A 19332-nucleotide genomic window follows, 5' to 3' on the forward strand; every position below is an offset into this window, starting at 1 on the left:
AACAAGGAGCATCAAAAGCCGTGCTATAAATTCTCAGACAATCATAAAGATTCCTTGATGCCCTTCCAGACTCCCTCTGCCTACCCAAGGACATCAGAGGACAAAAATCAGTTAACCACCTAACTGAGGAACTCAATTTCACCTTGCGCAATACCCTAGATGCTGTCACGCCCTGGTCGAAGTATTTTGTGTTTGTCTTCATTTATTTGGTCAGGCCAGGGTGTGGCATGGGTTTTTGTATGTGGTGTGTTTGTATTGGGATTGGAGCTTAGTGGGGTGTTCTAGTTAAGTCTATGGCTGTCTGAAGTGGTTCTCAATCAGAGGCAGGTGTTTATCGTTGTCTCTGATTGGGAACCATATTTAGGCAGCCATATTCTTTGAGTGTTTCGTGGGTGATTGTCCTGATGTCCTTATGTCCCTGTTCTGTGTTTATTTACACCAGTATAGGCTGGTTCGGTTTTCGTTTTGTTTGTTTGTTTGTTTGTTTGTTTGTTTGTTTGTTTGTTTGTTTGTTTGTTTGTTGTTTTTGTATTGATTCGTGTTCACGTTTGTTTATTAAACATGGATCGTAATCTACACGCCGCATTTTGGTCCGACTTAAAAATCCAAACATTTGTCATAAGAAACTAGCTCCCCGGTATACAGAAAATACCCGACCTCTGAAGCAAGTTTCCAGAAAATTGGAACGGAAATGGTGCCACACCAAACTGGAAGTCTTCCGACTTGCTTGGAAAGACAGTACAGTGCAGTATCGAAGAGCCCTCACTGCTGCTCGATCATCCTATTTTTCAAACTTAATTGAGGAAAAAAAGAACAATCCAAAATTTATTTTTGATAATGCCGCAAAGCTAACTAAAAAGCAGCATTCCCCAAGAGAGCTTTCACTTCAGCAGTGATAAATTAATGAACGTCTTGAGGAAAAGATCATGATCATTAGTAAGCAAATTACGGACTCCTCTTTAAATCTGCGTATTCCTCCAAAGCTCAGTTGTCCTGAGTCTGCACAACTCTGCCAGGACCTAGGATGAAGGGAGACAGTCAAGTGTTTTAGTACTATATCTCTTGACACAATGATGAAAATAATCATGGCATCTAAACCTTCAAGATGCATACTGGACCCTATTCCAACTAAACTACTGAAAGAGCTGCTTCCTGTGCTTGGCCCTCCTATGTTGAACATAATAAACGGCTGTGTATCCACTGGGTGTGTAGCAAACTCACTAAAAGTGGCAGTAATAAAGCCTCTCTTGAAAAAGCCAAACCTTGACCCAGGAAATATAAAAAACTATCGACCTATATCGAATCTTCCTCTCTAAATTTCTTTAGAAAAAGCTGTTGCTCAGCAACTCACTGCCTTTCTGAAGACAAACAATGTATACGAAATGCGTCAGTCTGGTTTTAGACCCCATCATAGCACTGAGACTGCACTTGTGAAGGTGGTAAATGACCTTTTAATGGCGTCAGACCGAGGCTCTGCATCTGTCCTCGTGCTCCTAGACCTTAGTGCTGCTTTTGATACCATTGATCACCACATTCCTTTGGAGAGATTGGAATCTCAAATTGGTCTACACGGACAAGTTCTGGCCTGGTTTAGATCTTATCTGCCGGAAAGATATCCGTTTGTCTCCGTGAATGGTTTGTCCTCTGACAAATCAACTGTAAATTTCGGTCCAATCGAGAATCTGTGGAAAGAACTGAAAACTGCTGTTCAAATGCTCTCCATCCAACCTCACTGAGCTCGAGCTGTTTTGCAAGGAGGAATGGGAAAAAAATTCAGTCTCTCGATGTGCAAAACTGATAGAGACATACCCCAAGCAACTTACAGCTGTAATCACAGCAAAAGGTGGCGCTACAAAGTATTAACTTAAGGGGGCTGAATAATTTTTAACGCCCAATTTTTCAGTTTTTGATTTGTTAAAAAAGTTTGAAATATCCAATAAATGTCGTTCCACTTCATGATTGTGTCCCACTTGTTGTTGATTCTTCACAAAAAAAATACAGTTTTATATCTTTATGTTTGAAGCCTGAAATGTGGCAAATGGTCGCAAAGTTCAAGGGGGCCGGTTCCGGGTTGGAGCGAGCGGTCGCATCTACACTTCGGTCCGCAGGTAGTATAACTTTTCATTACATTTCCATTACATTTCATTATAGTACAACGGTTTGATTAGTCTAATCTTAGCAATTTCTTCTTAGCTAGCTACATAGCCGTCTTTGTATCAAAGATAATTGCGTAATTATCGTATTTCGTCGTCCTAACGTAGTCTACACTGCTATCTGCCCAGCAGCTAGCTAACGTCTACCGCCTACTAGCACTGTAGAAACTATTACACTCAACTGAACGACTCGATTAGTGTAGTGTTAGCTAGCTACATAGTTGTCTTTGCTGTCTTCGTATCCAAGATAATTGTGTAGTTTAGAGTGTGTAGACTTAGAGTGATTATCTTAATTTACCGAGGTTAGCTAGCCAGCTATTTGTCGTCCTTAACGTAGGAGATACTGCTAGCTAGCTAGCCAACAGCTAGCCAACGTCTACCGAATTAAACTTCAACAACCCGGTCAACATTCCGCTTCGCTCCACAGGTAGTATCACATTTTTCATTTCACTTCATTACAGTACAACGGTTTGATTTGTTTGATCGTAGCTAGCTAACTACATAGCCGTCTTTGTATCTAAGACAATTGTGTAGTCTAGAGCGATTTTCTAGGTTAGCTAGCCAGCTATTGTCGTTCTTTTAACGTAACGTAACGTAATCAACACTGCTAGCTAGCCAGCTAGCCCCCGAATAGCAGCACTGTAGAAACTATTACACTCGACGGAACGACTTGATTAGTGTAGTGTCAACAACGCAGCCACTGCCAGCTAGCCTACTCCAGCAGTACTGTATCATTTCAATCATTTTAGTCAATAAGATTCTTGCTACGTAAGCTTGACTTTCTGAACATTCGAGACGTGTAGTCCACTTGTCATTCCAATCTCCTTTGCATTAGCGTAGCCTCTTCTGTATCCTGTCAACTATGTGTCTATCTATCCCTGTTCTCTCCTCTCTGCACAGACCATTCAAACGCTTCCACACGCGTGGCCGCGGCCACCCTAATCTGGTAGTCCCAGCGAGCACGACCCACGTGGAGTTCCAGGTCTCCGGTAGCCTCTGGAACTGCCGATCTCAACAAGGCAGAGTTCATCTCAGCCTATGCCTCCCTCCAGTCCTCGACTTCTTGGCACTGACGGAAACATGGATCACCACAGATAACACTGCTACTCCTACTGCTCTCTCTTCGTCCGCCCACGTGTTCTCGCACACCCCGAGAGCTTCTGGTCAGCGGGGTGGTGGCACCGGGATCCTCATCTCTCCCAAGTGGTCATTCTCTCTTTCTCCCCTTACCCATCTGTCTATCGCCTCCTTTGAATTCCATGCTGTCACAGTTACCAGCCCTTTCAAGCTTAACATCCTTATCATTTATCGCCCTCCAGGTTCCCTCGGAGAGTTCATCAATGAGCTTGATGCCTTGATAAGCCCTTTCCTGAGGACGGCTCACCTCTCACAGTCCTGGGCGACTTTAACCTCCCCACGTCTACCTTTGACTCATTCCTCTCTGCCTCCTTCTTTCCACCCTCTCCTCTTTTGACCTCACCCTCTCACCTTCCCCCTACTCACAAGGCAGCAATACGCTCGACCTCATCTTTACAAGATGCTGTTCTTCCACTAACCTCATTGCAACTCCCTCCAAGTCTCCGACCACTACCTTGTATCCTTTTCCCTCTCGCTCTCATCCAACACTTCCCACACTGCCCCTACTTGGATGGTATCGCGCCGTCCCAACCTTCGCTCTCTCTCCCCTCGCTACTCTCTCCTCTTCCATCCTATCATCTCTTCCCTCTGCTCATACCTTCTCCAACCTATCTCCTGATTCTGCCTCCTCAACCCTCCTCTCTTCCCTTTCTGCATCCTTTGACTCTCTATGTCCCCTATCCTCCAGGCCGGCTCGGTCCTCCCCTCCCCGCTCCGTGGCTCGACGACTCATTGCGAGCTCACAGAACAGTGCTCCGGGCAGCCGAGCGGAAATGGAGGAAAACTCGCCCCCCTGCGGACCTGGCATCCTTTCACTCCCTCCTCTCTACATTTTCCTCCTCTGTCTCTGCTGCTAAAGCCACTTTCTACCGTTCTAAATTCCAAGCATCTGCCTCTAACCCTAGGAAGCTCTTTGCCACCTTCTCCTCCCTCCTGAATCCTCCTCCCCCTCCCCCCCTCCTCCCTCTCTGCAGATGACTTCGTCAACCATTTTGAAAAGAAGGTCGACGACATCCGATCCTCGTTTGCTAAGTCAAACGACACCGCTGGTTCTGCTCACACTGCCCTACCCTGTGCTCTGACCTCTTTCTCCCCTCTCTCCAGATGAAATCTCGCTTCTTGTGACGGCCGGCCGCCCAACAACCTGCCCGCTTGACCCTATCCCCTCCTCTCTTCTCCAGACCATTTCCGGAGACCTTCTCCCTTACCTCACCTCGCTCATCAACTCATCCCTGACCGCTGGCTACGTCCCTTCCGTCTTCAAGAGAGCGGAGTTGCACCCCTTCTGAAAAACCTACACTCGATCCCTCCAATGTCAACAACTACAGACCAGTATCCCTTCTTTCTTTTCTCTCCAAAACTCTTGAACGTGCCGTCCTTGGCCAGCTCTCCCGCTATCTCTCTCAGAATGACCTTCTTGATCCAAATCAGTCAGGTTTCAAGACTAGTCATTCAACTGAGACTGCTCTTCTCTGTATCCACGGAGAGACGCTCCGCACTGCTAAAGCTAACTCTCTCCTCTGCTCTCATCCTTCTAGACCTATCGGCTGCCTTCGATACTGTGAACCATCAGATCCTCCTCTCCACCCTCTCCGAGTTGGGCATCTCCGGCGCGGCCCACGCTTGGATTGCATCCTACCTGACAGGTCGCTCCTACAGGTGGCGTGGCGAGAATCTGTCTCCTCACCACGCGCTCTCACCACTGGTGTCCCCCAGGGCTCTGTTCTAGGCCCTCTCCTATTCTCGCTCACCAAGTCACTTGGCTCTGTCATAACCTCACATGGTCTCTCCTATCATTGCCCACAGACGACACACAATTAATCTTCTCCTTTCCCCCTTCTGATGACCAGGTGGCGACACGCATCTCTGCATGTCTGGCAGACATATCAGTGTGGATGACGGATCACCACCTCAAGCTGAACCTCGGCAAGACGGAGCTGCTCTTCCTCCTGGGGAAGGACTGCCCGTTCCATGATCTCGCCATCACGGTTGACAACTCCATTGTGTCCTCCTCCCAGAGCGCTAAGAACCTTGGCGTGATCCTGGACAACACCCTGTCGTTCTCAACCAACATCAAGGCGGTGGCCCGTTCCTGTAGGTTCATGCTCTACAACATCCACAGAGTACGACCCTGCCTCACACAGGAAGCGGCGCAGGTCCTAATCCAGGCACTTGTCATCTCCCGTCTGGATTACTGCAACTCGCTGTTGGCTGGCCTCCCTGCCTGTGCAATTAAACCCCTACAACTCATCCAGAACGCCGCAGCCCGTCTGGTGTTCAACCTTCCCAAGTTCTCTCACGTCACCCCGCTCCTCCGCTCTCTCCACTGGCTTCCAGTTGAAGCTCGCATCCGCTACAAGACCATGGTGCTTGCCTACGGAGCTGTGAGGGGAACGGACCGCAGTACCTCCAGGCTCTGATCAGGCCCTACACCCAAACAAGGGCACTGCGTTCATCCACCTCTGGCCTGCTCGCCTCCCTACCACTGAGGAAGTCAGTTCCCGCTCAGCCCAGTCAAAACTGTTCGCTGCTCTGGCCCCCCAATGGTGGAACAAACTCCCTCACGACGCCAGGACAGCGGAGTCAATCACCACCTTCCGGAGACACCTGAAACCCCACCTCTTCAAGGAATACCTTGGATAGGGATAAAGTAATCCTTCTCACCCCCCCTTAAATGATTTAGATGCACTATTGTAAAGTGGCTGTTCCACTGGATGTCAGAAGGTGAATTCACCAATTTGTAAGTCGCTCTGGATAAGAGCGTCTGCTAAATGACTTAAATGTAATGTAAATGAATACTTTCGCAAGGCACTGTAAACTTCCGTTTGTGCTATATACGGCTGCTAGAACCCCAAAATGTGATCATATTACTCCAGTGCTAGCCTCCCTACACTGACTTTCTGTTAAGGCAAGGGCTAATTTCAAGGTTTTACTGCAAACCTACAAAGCATTACATGGGGTTGCTCCTACCTATCTTTCCGATTTGGTCCTGGCGTACATACCTACACGTACACTACGGTAACAAGACGCAGGCCTCCTAAATGTCCCTACAATTTCTAAGCAAACAGCTGGAGGCAGGGCTTTCTCCTATAGAGCTCAATTTTTATGGAATGGTCTGCCTACCCACGCAGACTCGGTCTCAATATTTAAGTCTTTACTGAAGACTCATGTCTTGAAGACTCAAGTCTTCAGTGGGTCATATGATTGAGTGTAGTCTGGCCCAGGAGTGTGAAAGTGAACGGAAAGGCTCTGGAGAAATGAACCACCCTTGCTGTCTCTGCCTGGCCGCTTCCCCTCTCTCCACTGGGATTCTCTGCTTCAAACCCTACTACAGGGGCTGAGTCACTGGCTTACTGGTACTCTTCCATGCTGTCCCTAGGGGGGGTGCGTCACTTGAGTGGGTTGAGTCGCTGACGTGGGCCACAGTGTCTCCTGACCCCTCCTGTCTCAGCCTCCAGTATTTATGCTGCAGTAGTTTATGTGTCGGGGGGCTAGGGTCAGTCTGTTATATCTGGAGTATTTCTCCTGTCTTATCCAGTGTCCTGTGTGAATTTAAGTATGCTCTCTCTAATTCTCTCTTTCTCTCTTTTTTTCTTTGTTTCTCTCGGAGGAGGACCTGAGCCCTAGGACCATGCCTCAGTCCACCTGGCCGTGCTGCTGCTCCAGTTTCAACTGTTCTGCCTGCGGCTATGGAAACCTGTCCTGTTCACCGGATGTGCTACCTGTCCCAGACCTGCTGTTTTCAACTCTCTAGAGACAGCAGGAGCGGTAGAGATACTCTCCGTGATCGGCTATGAAAAGCCAACTGACATTTATTCCTGAGGTGCTTGTTGCACCCTCGACAACCACTGTGATTATTATTATTTGACCCTGCTGGTTATTTATGAACATTTGAACATCTTGGCCATGTTCTGTTATAATCCCCACCCGGCACAGCCAGAAGAGGACTGGACATCCCTCATAGCCTGGTGTTTCTCTAGGTTTCTTCCTAGGTTTTGGCCTTTCTAGGGAGTTTTTCCTAGCCTGCTTCTATACCTGCATTGCTTGCTGTTTGGAGTTTTAGGCTGGGTTTCTGTACAGCACTTTGATATATAAGCTGATGTAAGAAGGGCTATATAAATAAATTTGATTTGATTTTGATTTGATTGGGAGAGCTTGCTAAGACAACAACGGGTGAGACAACAACAGCTAATCAGCTAAAACAACAACAACCTTTTAAAATGGCTATGACTGGGCAGAGAGCGTTGGTTAAATACACACAGAGCCTGAGTTCATGGCTGGGGCCGACAGATAGACAAAAAATAAACAGAATGGACTACCGTGATTAATGGACAGTCCAGCAGGCATCAGCTATGTAGCCAAGTGATCATAGAGTCCAGGGGGCAGCAATCGATGGAACAGGGAAGCCGCGGAGTAGTCGCTACTACGCTAGCACGCAGGCGACACAGCGTTTAAAGTTAGTAGCCCGGTGCTAGTAGAGGCGTCTGCTCCGACGTCAGACGGAGGCCGGTTGAAGGCACAGCAGATGGAGTATTCGTCGGCAGACCAGTCATGATGGTGCGGCGGGGCGCCGTGTTGACAAAGGATCCAAGCCAAATGGCGAAAGAGTTATTGTAGCTGTAGTAATTTAGTTTGCTAGCCGAGAGATGTGCCTGGCTCACGGCTAACTGGTGCTAGCTTCGGGGCAGCCACTATAGCCACTCCTGATTATGGCAGTAATCCGGCGTTGTAGTGGAGAGACAGTCCGATACTGGTAGGCTGGAGAGTATTATCCAGGCTAAAGAAAGGGCTGGTATCTGTGCAGAAGGTAAAGGCTGCTAGCAGTGGCTAACAATGACTAAATACCTTTAGCTGTTTAATTAGCTGGTTCGCTTCTGATGGCTAGGTGGTTCTTGCTATAAGGTCTAAAAAAAAAGAATAATAGCAGTTCCGTATCACATTGGTTATGGCAGGTTACTGGAAGGTATAATTGAATTAAAATGGAAAAGAGATTGAAAATAAAATTGATATATATATATATATATATCCCGATATATATATATATATATATATATATATATATATACAAAAAAGACGAAAAATACAAAAGTACACGAGAGGACGAACAAAACACATCTGCACTGCATCTTGGATATAGCGTAGCACTAGGCTACCTGCCGCTCCACTGCAGTGGAGGAGCAGCTAGCTAATCAGGTTAGAGAAAAACTAAACAACATTGTTCACATTATCAGCAAATCATAAAGTGGGTGGTTCCATCCCAGAATGCTGATTGGCTGACAGCCGTGGTATATCAGCCCATATACCATGGGTATGACAAAATATGTATTTTTACTGCTCTTAATTACGTTGGTAACCAGTTTATAATAGCAATAAGCACCTCGGGGGTTTGCTGTATATGGCCAATATACCACGGTTAAGAGCTGTATCCTAAGGGCTTTGCGTCGTGCCAAAGAACAGCCCTTAGCCATGGTATTATTGGCCATTTACCACACCCCCTCGGGCCTTATTGCTTAAGTATAGAAGTCCTCTAAAGAACCTTGATTTTGCTAACAGCCTAATGGTGTCATGTCGCCTATGTTGTACAAGTCTGTGAATATTTCTGATCTGGTACTGGTAGGTTGGAGAGTATTATCCAGGCTAAAAAAATGGCTGGTATCTGTGCAGAAGGTAAAGGCTGCTAGCAGTGGCTAACAATGACTAAATAGCTTTAGCTGTGTTACTTTTAGAATAACATAACAACAGTAATGCGCCTGGTCACTCGGGAGCAATCTGTGTCCACCCTTGAGACAGACTCGAGACGGACAGTGCTCGAGGCTACAGGCAACTAGAATAGCTATGCACCTGAAGGAGATAGCACACACTGTTTACTAACCACCACCACCACCGCTACCGCCACACACACACGCACACACACGCGCACACGCGCACACGCACACATGCACACACGCACACACGCAGACTGAACTTTGCCACATGCTCCTAAATACTGGTAAGGCCATCAATAATTAGCCAGCTGCTAGTGAGGGCACTCCCTTCCTGTCTCATTTGTAGGAAGTCTCAAGGAGAACAGTTGTCATGGAGAGAAAAAGGACAGGAGAGAAGATGGTTAGGAGAAAAAGACAGAGGCAAGGGGAGAGAGGGGAAAGAGAGAAAGAGTGAGGCAGGAAAGTAAGGAAGGTCAGAGAGAGAGGAGGGAAGGAGATATGGTGCTACGAGATAAAAAGAAGTAGGGCAGAGGGAGGCAAGAGAGAAGGGGCCAGAAGAGAGAGGGAGGCAGGGGAGAGGGTGGGCCAGGAGAGAGAGGGGGCCAGGAGAGAGATGAAGACAAGAGAGAGGGGGCCAGCAGAGAGAGGGAGACAGGGGAGAGAGGGAGGCAGGGGAGAGAGGGGACCAGGAGAGAGAGGGAGGCAGGGGAGAGAGGGGGCCGGGAGAGAGAGGGGGCCAGGAGAGAGAGAGGCAGGGGAAGGAGGGGGCCGGGAGAGAGAGGGGGCCAGGAGAGAAAGGGGGCCAGGAGAGAGATGAAGACAAGAGAGAGGGGCCAGGAGAGAGAGGGAGGCAGGGGAGAGAGGGGGGAAGGAGAGAGAGGGAGGCAGGGGAGAGAGGGGGCCAGGAGAGAGAGGGGGCCAGGAGAGAGAGGGGGCCAGGAGAGAGAGGGAGGCAGGGGAGAGAGGGGGCCAGGAGAGACAGGGAGTCGGGGTGAGAGGGGGCAGGGGAGAGAGGGGGCCAGGAGAGAGAGGGAGGCGGGGAGAGAGGGGGCCAGGGGAGAGAGGGGGCCAGGAGAGAGAGGGAGGCAGGGGAGAGAGAGGGGCCAGGAGAGAGAGGGGGCCAGGAGAGAGAGGGAGGCAGGGGAGAGAGGGGGCCAGTAGAGAGAGGGGGCCAGGAGAGAGAAGGAGCAGGGGAGAGAGGGGGCTAGTAGAGAGAGGGGGCCAGGAGAGGGGGGACAGGGGAGAGAGGGGGCCAGGAGAGAGGGGGAGGCATGGGAGAGAAGGGGCCAGGAGAGAGGGGGAGGCAGGGGAGCGAGGGGGCCAGGAGAGAGGGAGAGGCAGGGGAGAGAGGGGGAGGCAGGGGAGAGAGGGGGCCAGGAGAGAGAGGGAGGCAGGGGAGAGAGGGGCCAGGATTGAGAGGGAAGCAGGGGAGAGAGGGGGCCAGGAGAGACAGGGAGGCAGGAGAGAGAGGGAGCCAGGAGAGAGAGATGGCCAGGAGAGACAGGGAGGCAGGGGAGAGGGAGGCAAGAGAGAGATTAAGACAAGAGAGGGGGCCAGGAGAGAGAGGGGGCAGTAGAGAGAGTGGGCAGGAGAGAGAGGGGGCCAGGAGAGAGAGGGGGCAGGAGAGAGAGGAGGGAGATAAGGGGCAGGAAGGAAGGAAATAGGTAAAAAACATTATTTAGGTCAGAATCCTGGTGTGTGTGTGTGTAGAGATTGAGGAGCCTGAGGCTTTTAGTGTCTTTCTTTTGTCTTTATTCTCTATACATGCCTCCCCATCAGCTCGCATGTATCCGTGGCCAAATTCCTGACCATGGTGAGGTGCCTGGAGTAAAATAATTCTCTGTTAATGGCTTCTGTTTCCCTCTGATGACCCCCTGCAGGAACTGTACCCATAGTGGATATAATAACGCCATGGTGGATATAATAAGCCATGGTAGATATAATAACGCCATGGTGGATATAATAAGCCATGGTAGATATAATAACGTCATGGTGGATATAATAACTCCATGGTAGATATAATAACGTCATGGTGGATATAATAACGCCTTGGTGGACATAATAACTCCATGGTAGATATAATAACTCCACGGTAGATATAATAACGTCATGGTGGATATAATAACGCCTTGGTGGATATAATAACGTCATGGTGGATATAATAACGCCTTGGTGGATATAATAACGTCATGGTGGATATAATAACGCCATGGTAGATATAATAATGCCTTGGTGGATATAATAACGTCATGGTGGATATAATAACGCCATGGTAGATATAATAACGCCATGGTAGATATAATAACGCCTTGGTGGATATAATAACACCATAGTGGATATAATAACTCCTTGGTGGATATAATAACTCCTTGGTGGATATAATAACGCCATAGTGGACATAATAACTCCTTGGTGGATATAATAACGCCTTGGTGGATATGATAACACCATAGTGGATATAATAACGCCATAGTGGATATAATAACGCCATGGTGGACATAATAACGCCATGGTGGATATAATTTTTTATTTTACCTTTATTTAACTAGGCAAGTCAGTTAAGAACAAATTTTTATTTTCAATGACGGCCTAGGAACAGTGGGTTAACTGCCTGTTCAGGGGCAGAATGACAGATTTGTACACTGTCAGCTCGGGGATTAGAACTTGCAACCTTCCGGTTACTAGTCCAACGCTCTAACCACAAGGCTACCCTGCCACCCCGATAATAACGTCATGGTGGATATAATAACGCCATGGTGGATATAATAACACCATGGTAGATATAATAACTCCATGGTGGATATAATAACGCCATGGTGGATATAATATCATCATGGTGGACATAATATCATCATAGTGGATATAATATCATCATGGTGGATATAATAACTCCATGGTGGATATAATATAATCATGGTGGATATAATAACTCCATGGTGGATATAATAACACCATGGTGGATATAATAACTCCATGGTGGATATAATAACGTCATGGTGGACATAATATCATCATGGTGGATATAATAACACCATGGTGGATATAATAACACCATGGTGGATATAATAACACCATGGTGGATATAATAACTCCATAGTGGATATAATAACACCATGGTGGACATAGTAACGCCACAATGGATATTTTTTGTTCTAAACAGTCCTAACAGTCTTAATTGACCACAAGAACACTTAATGTATTTATATAAAATGAGGCATAGGCTACTGACAACATATGACTGCACTAATAGCATTGTTCTCCAAAATAGCTAACATCTAAATGCCAAGCGTTTAGCTATATACACCTTGGTGAAACCAATTATACAGACTCTGCAAGGTTAGGCTACACATCCAATCAATAGCCTAGAGAGACCACAGAGGATTCCCGTCCTCCTAAAAGTCTCCATTCCAGTTAGCTTTTGATCAATAATGCTTCCCTAGCCCGGTAGTTTATAACCGGGGCAGGACATTCACTCAAGCCCAGGGCTCAGCCACCGGAGGGCCACAATAACACTCAGGAACGCTAAAGAGAGCTCTGCAGAGAGGTACCAATCGTTTCTGAACTTACAATGCCAAGTAGGCGAAATGAGACACTCAAATACACACTGCAGCTGCTCACTGCTGTGATTAGCTACACAACAGAGAGGTTCTCTGATGGTGTTTTCATGAATGAGCTCTCGTGTCCTCGTAGTGAGAGGAAAAACTATTCAAGGATGCAGGTAAGCAAAGACCATCTACAATATCCGAGATGCTAGAGTCAAAGCATAATTAAGACAGAGATTAGAGCACATTAACACTGAGAATGGACCTTGTAAAATTGTCAAACCCTCACAGTGACACTGGAGCAGGGATCATCAACTAGATTCAGTCACGGCCGATTATTGTCTGAGCGGATGGTCGGTGGCCCAAACATATTAATGATAATTTGTACATTACAAATTGACCACAAATAAGCCCAAAAAGCATTAAACATTGTGTCATACAAATGATTACATTGAGACGATTACACATGTCCGTGTTTGTATTCATGGGAATAATTGAGAACAGATTTCCTAAATTAAACTCATTTTTAGCTGATTTCCTGGTGATTTTTGTTTTTTATTTATAAAAAAAAATTAAAAAGTTATACTAAAAACTTTGGGGGCCAAAGAATATCACTGGTGGGCCGGTTTTGGACCGCGGGCCACCTGTTGCCAACCCCTGGACTATAGGGTATGTTTGCCAGCTAGACGTGCTAACATGGGGTCAGAGGATTAAATGGTGCCTTAGAACAATCAAACAAGTTCTGCACCCAACGCTTTGACAACATAAAGCCATTTCCTCCCTCCACCGGCCCTTGCTGCCCTCTCCCATAGCTCTACAGCTCCCCATTGAGTGGACACTGTAAATCTGGACTATAAATGAACAGTTAAAACCTGCAGTCAACACCCACACGGGTTTCCATTACGTCTGAATCCCAAAATTCACCCTATATCTAGGGCTCATGTCAAAAGTAGTGCACTATATAGGGAATAGCATTCCATTTGGGACACAGACTAGGTCACAGACAGTACTGGTGGATGGATAGACAGAGCCAAGTCCTTCTCCTAGCAAGCTATTCTGTATGGAAGCAGTGGCTACATGTATGAGATGCATGTGTGTTCACTGTCGGAAAGGTGATGACTCATGACTGAGACTCATAATGGAAGAATTGATTGCCTTAATCCATCAAGCAAAATTAAGAACAAAACAGAGGATTTCCAAATTTGTTTCCAACCAATCAAGCCATTTAAAGCTGAAGTTGGGACACATACAGTATCCATTTCTGCCAAGTCATACGCTGTAGAGGAATTCACCATCTGCTCGTCTCTCATAGGCTCTCCAGGCAAACTGCTCAATTACTGCCCAGCATGGTGGTTGGGCTGGATGCCTGGGCCTGCCTGGTCTGGGCCTGTGGAGAGCCCCTTCCCTGCCACCCTCGCCAACTCTCAACCAGATACTAATGATATGATACGCTCATTCCCTTCCTTTGCTCCTATCCAATTGTGTTAGATCAGTGAATGATATTTTAAAGGTACAAAGTCTGCATCTACAGTGGGGCAAAAAAGTATTTAGTCAGCCACCAATTGTGCAAGTTCTCCCACTTAAAAAATATGAGAGAGGCCTGTCATTTTCATCATAGGTACACTTCAACTATGACAGACAAAATGAGAAAAAAAATCCAGAAAATCACATTGTAGGATTTTTAATTAATTTATTTGCAAATTATGGTGGAAAATAAGTCTTTGGTAACCTACAAACAAGCAAGATTTCTGGCTCTCACAGACCTGTAACTTCTTCTTTAAGAAGCTCCTCTGGCCTCCACTCGTTACCTGTATTAATGGCACCTGTTTGAACTTGTTATCAGTATAAAAGACACCTGTCCACAACCTCAAACAGTCACACTCCAAACTCCACTATGGACAAGACCAAAGAGCTGTCAAAGGACACCAGAAACAAAATTGTAGACCTGCACCAGGCCGGGAAGACTGAATCTGCAATAGGTAAGCATCTTGGTTTAAAGAAATCAACTGTGGGAGCAATTATTAGGAAATGTAAGACATACAAGACCACTGATAATCTCCCTTGATCTGGGGCTCCACGCAAGATCTTAACCCGTGGGGTCAAAATGATCACAGTGAGCAAAAATCCCAGAACCACAAAGCCTACCATCAGCAAGGGCATTGAAGATGAAACATGGCTGGGTCTTTCAGCATGACAATGATCCCAAACACACCGCCCGGGCAACGAAGGAGTGGCTTCGTAAGAAGCATTTCAAGGTCCTGGAGTGGCCTAGCCAGTCTCCAGATCTCAACCCCATAGAAAATATTTGGAGGGAGTTGAAGGTCTGTGTTGCCCAGCAACAGCCCCAAAACATCACTGCTCTAGAGGAGATCTGCATGGAGGAATGGGCCAAAATACCAGCAACAGTGTGTAAAAACCTTGTGAAGACTTACAGAAAACGTTTGACCTCTGTCATTGCCAACAAAGGGTATATAACAAAGTAATGAGATAAACTTTTGTTATTGACCAAATACTTATTTTCCACCATAATTTGCAAATAAATTCATTAAAAATCCTACAATGTGATTTTCTGGATTTTTTTTCTCATTTTGTCTGTCATAGTTGAAGTGGACCTATGATGAACATTTAACATTTAAGTCATTTAGCAGACGCTCTTATCCAGAGCGACTTACAAATTGGTGAATTCACCTTCTGACATCCAGTGGAACAGCCACTTTACAATAGTGCATCTAAATCATTAAGGGGGGGGGGTGGTGAGAAGGATTACTTATCCTATCCTAGGTATTCCTTGAAGAGGTGGGGTTTCAGGTGTCTCCGGAAGGTGGTGATTGACTCCGCTGTCCTGGCGTCGTGAGGGAGTTTGTTCCACCATTGGGGGGCCAAAATTACAGGCCTCTCTCATATTTTTAAGTGGGAGAACTTGCACAATTGGTGGCTGACTAAATACTTTTTTGCCTCATTGTATATATAGGGAGCACACTCAACCAGTAGAAAACAGGGAGTTTCTGCTTGTATGTTGAAATGTGAGCCTAATCAGAAATCAGTGAAAACCCTTACCTTCTCAACTGGGCCAATCAGGTTTCCATATATCCCCATGCAGGTTTGGATTGTGTTCCTTAAAATCCCCACCCCTAAAGAAGCACACCTAAGGAGACAAGAGAGAGACAGTTATTACATCAGGAGTAGGATTATGGATTTCATAATAAGATAAAATGACAGACTGCTACTACTACTACCTTACTATTCCAAATAACGCATCTTCAGGCTACACAAGCTGGGAATGGGTAAAACCAGTGATTTGGCTAAATGAAATGCAGTGTCATTTAGTGTAGGGTTAAGGTTGTGGAGAGCAGATGTGACAAGGAGGCTTGTATGTACAAATTACTGAGGCAAACAGTGAATGGATGTATCCATGGGGAATAGCCTACAGTCCTACAGTGGCAGATTCACATTCATTTGCAGAAGAAAAACAACTTATGATCTGGGCTAATTAATTACATTAGAAATGGTGCCACATCTGTCATTCCTCCTTCAGCGGAGTCAGCTGAATTGGGGTGTATAAATCAGACGTGTGTCCTGGGCCCCATTCATATTCATCACATGAATTAATCCAATTACACACTAACACAGACAGGGGCACACAGACAGGGGCACAGACACATACGTGACGCGAACACATAGACGCATGCACACGCACAGACACACATGCAAACACACTGAAGCATGCATGCATGTAGGCAAATACACACACACACACACACACACACACACACACACTACTCTGTATGACCCTCTGCTCTTCTAGTTTCATCGTGCCCTTCACTTCAGAGTAAAAGCCTTATGTGGACCCATTGCGGCAGGCATTACAGACTTTGATAAAAACATAGATAAATGTGTTGGTTTATTCATCTCAAACAGCAGATGGCTTTCATGCAGCTCATTTATGCTCCGAACGCAAACACAGAGCATGGCGAGAGAATGAGAATGAGTTTTTCTGCTGGCCAAACAACAACCCTCAGTGCTGAAGACACATTTCTTGATCTGGAGGTAAACGTTGGCATGGAGTATCGCCAAGGCCAACCTTTGTGGAGATCCAAATAAATGTTCCAGGTGTGAGTTCGGCTGAAACAAAATGGACCTGCACATTGCTAGGCCTATACTCCCTAGTGCTTTTCTTCAATGAACGATTTTGGCTTGAAATGGGGCTTCGCCAGGACAGACAACGTGCTCTGAGGTTCAGTCAGGCCAGTGTCATTCAGCATGGTGATAGTGGTGGTGAGCTGAGAGTTCAGGACCCTGGACAGTGACCTGTTGAACAGCTCTCTCTCTCTCTCTCTCTCTCTGCAGATGGAGGTCAGACAACTTCACTGAGAAACTCCACAAAATTGTTTATTTGGGGCAAGTCCCCCAAATTAAATTTGTCCGTGACCACAAACACTCAGCTGTCTGAGAGGCTGCATCAAACATATACAATATATTTGATGTTATTATGCAGTAGAAGCAATCCTTTAGCTTTTGTAACCAGATACCATGTCCCACTGTACTGGTTACAGCATCCTCTCAGCTGACCCTCCATCACAGAACCTGAGCAGACCTGACTCACATTAGGACATTCTGCGTTCACACATGCAGCCCAATTATGATATTTTGCACAATTATTGGTAAAATAGCTGATCTGATTGGTAAAAAGACCATTTGGTGGAAAAAGATCAGAACTGGGCTGCCTGTTTAAATACAGTCTAGAACCATCAGGAGTCAGGACCTGAAGAGAGGTCTTTATCTGAACCACTGCTAGGGCCCACTAGCTTAGTTGGTTCAACCAATTCTGCTCCTATTGGTGATTATCCCATATCTCTCAAGCTTACTCAAGGAAAGACATGCTCCTCTAATAGATTATGTTTAAAAGCCTGGATGGTGGATGGAATTGATATTAATATTGTACTAGATGTATAGATCATTTATCTGAGAGGTTGTTTCGGGTATGTTGGGGGAAAATGCCCGCTTAAGGAACATTTCTATTTTCTGAGAACAAAATAGTTTAGTAAAAATATTAAATATCTGCAAACTGGCTATCCTTAGGCAAACACATTTTGAAGAGAAATAAGTGGGCAGAATTAATAGTTTTTTTGTTATTTAATAAAAATCGAAAATTTAGAAAGGGGGTGTTTTGCCTCACCATCGGGACAAAATTATCCCTGAAGTTTAGTGTGTTAAAATCTATATGTTTCATTTTTTCCCTTTTTTTGGTAATTGACTCTTAAAAGCTCAAGTATGGGTATCTTACTGTAATTAAATAAATTAAATATCAAAGCCCAATGATGTAAGGTCCCTATTAATTTTCACGCTTCCTATCGAAATCATCCTAAAGTATCTCAAAATTGATTTCAATAAAGGTCAATGAAGTTACTTACAGATGACTTGTTCACTGAAGTTAGTTATAGATACTGTAGATGACTTGGACATGATTTGAAAATGCTAATATGGGTACTATTGACTTGTATTGGATTGTCCTGGGGGCATTTTGCCCCAAACATACTAACTTTAAATATTATTATTTTATAAAAACTGATGGCAATCACTCTAGCCAAATGGATTATTTTTCTTTAGGCTCCCTTACTGGTATATATATAAAAAAGTTATAGATCTAACTATATTTGATTAAATATAGGCTTAAATATTTTTCTAAATTACAAAATATTCGAGCAACGTACCTGAACATTGTTTTGTTGGAGTGACTTAAACAGTTGAGATGCGACAGCTTACATGTTTAGTTGCGCAAGAGAAGTGGTAGCCAGGGAAAGTGTCGATTGTTTTTGTTGTTGCGCGAAATAAAGTGGTTTCTGTGAGAATTACAGGCAGGGGACGTTCAACCCCAAACCATCCTATTATCCTCATTCAAAATGAATGAAAACAAATTAATCATATACATAGTTATTATGCGAAGCATGCTATAGGTGCGGTATAATGGCGCTATTTGACAGTCAAAAGGCTATAACAGCTATATGTTGTACAATTTTGGTTACTAAAGAATAAAAAATAAATAAAAACTGCAGGTTGGAAAAGTATCGCTGCCGCGGGTAGCAGCAGTATGAAATGGGTTGCGTAGCCTACCAGTCAAACGATACTGTTTTTAGCCTATTCTTCTTGCTCTTTCTAGTTTCTACTCAATCAAACTACAAATTGCGAATGCGCATATAAATGCATGACATACCAGAGAACGTAATGCGATGTGTCCGACTCCCCTGTTGGCCTAAATATACAAATGCTTCCGTTATAATAGCTAGAATTGTCGATAGACCTTGCTCAGTCAACTGACAGCAAAGGCTTGCCTTGTGTGTTGCACTTAAAGTGCGGGGGGCAAAGAGGCGACAGATGGGGGATGGTCCCAGGGCCGGCTCTAGCCTTTTGGGGCCCTAAGCAAGATTTGGTTTGCGCCCCCCTCCCCTGAATTTTACACATTTCTCCATGACTTATGCCATGTTAATTATATCTGAGTGAGATTGACTAACAAAATCAATGGGGGCCAAGGTTGGTTTTCGGACATGATTACTACAAGTTTAGAAAGCTGGCTAGCCTAATTTACCAATCTGAAAAATTGTTCGCTGACATGGCTAATTGAGTGACCGTCATTGACTGACATAACAGAAAAATAGCTGATACACAATGAAGTTTCGAACGTATACCTTCTTGACACCCCAACTTTTTTATAAATACCCTAGCGGACTGGGGCCCTAAGCGACTGCTTATGCCTGGAGCCGGCTCTGGATGTGTTCCCCCCTATCTGAGATATCTACT

General features: G+C 45.5%; 1 protein-coding gene across 1 annotated transcript in view; it reads right to left on the bottom strand.

Annotated features, from left to right (window-relative positions):
• Positions 1-18856, bottom strand: part of LOC135540344 (protein kinase C and casein kinase substrate in neurons protein 1-like) — a 59475-nt gene extending 40619 nt beyond the window's left edge. Inside the window, exons 1-2 of the mRNA XM_064966936.1 lie at positions 18749-18856; positions 15595-15682 (exon numbers count right to left, since the gene is read on the bottom strand). The gene's annotated coding sequence lies outside the window, so the exon portion shown is untranslated. The remainder of the gene's footprint in view (positions 1-15594; positions 15683-18748) is intronic.
• Between the last annotated feature and the right edge of the window lie 476 nt (positions 18857-19332).

The sequence above is a fragment of the Oncorhynchus masou genome, chromosome 5 (genome assembly GCF_036934945.1).
Source record: "Oncorhynchus masou masou isolate Uvic2021 chromosome 5, UVic_Omas_1.1, whole genome shotgun sequence".
NCBI lineage: Eukaryota > Metazoa > Chordata > Actinopteri > Salmoniformes > Salmonidae > Oncorhynchus > Oncorhynchus masou.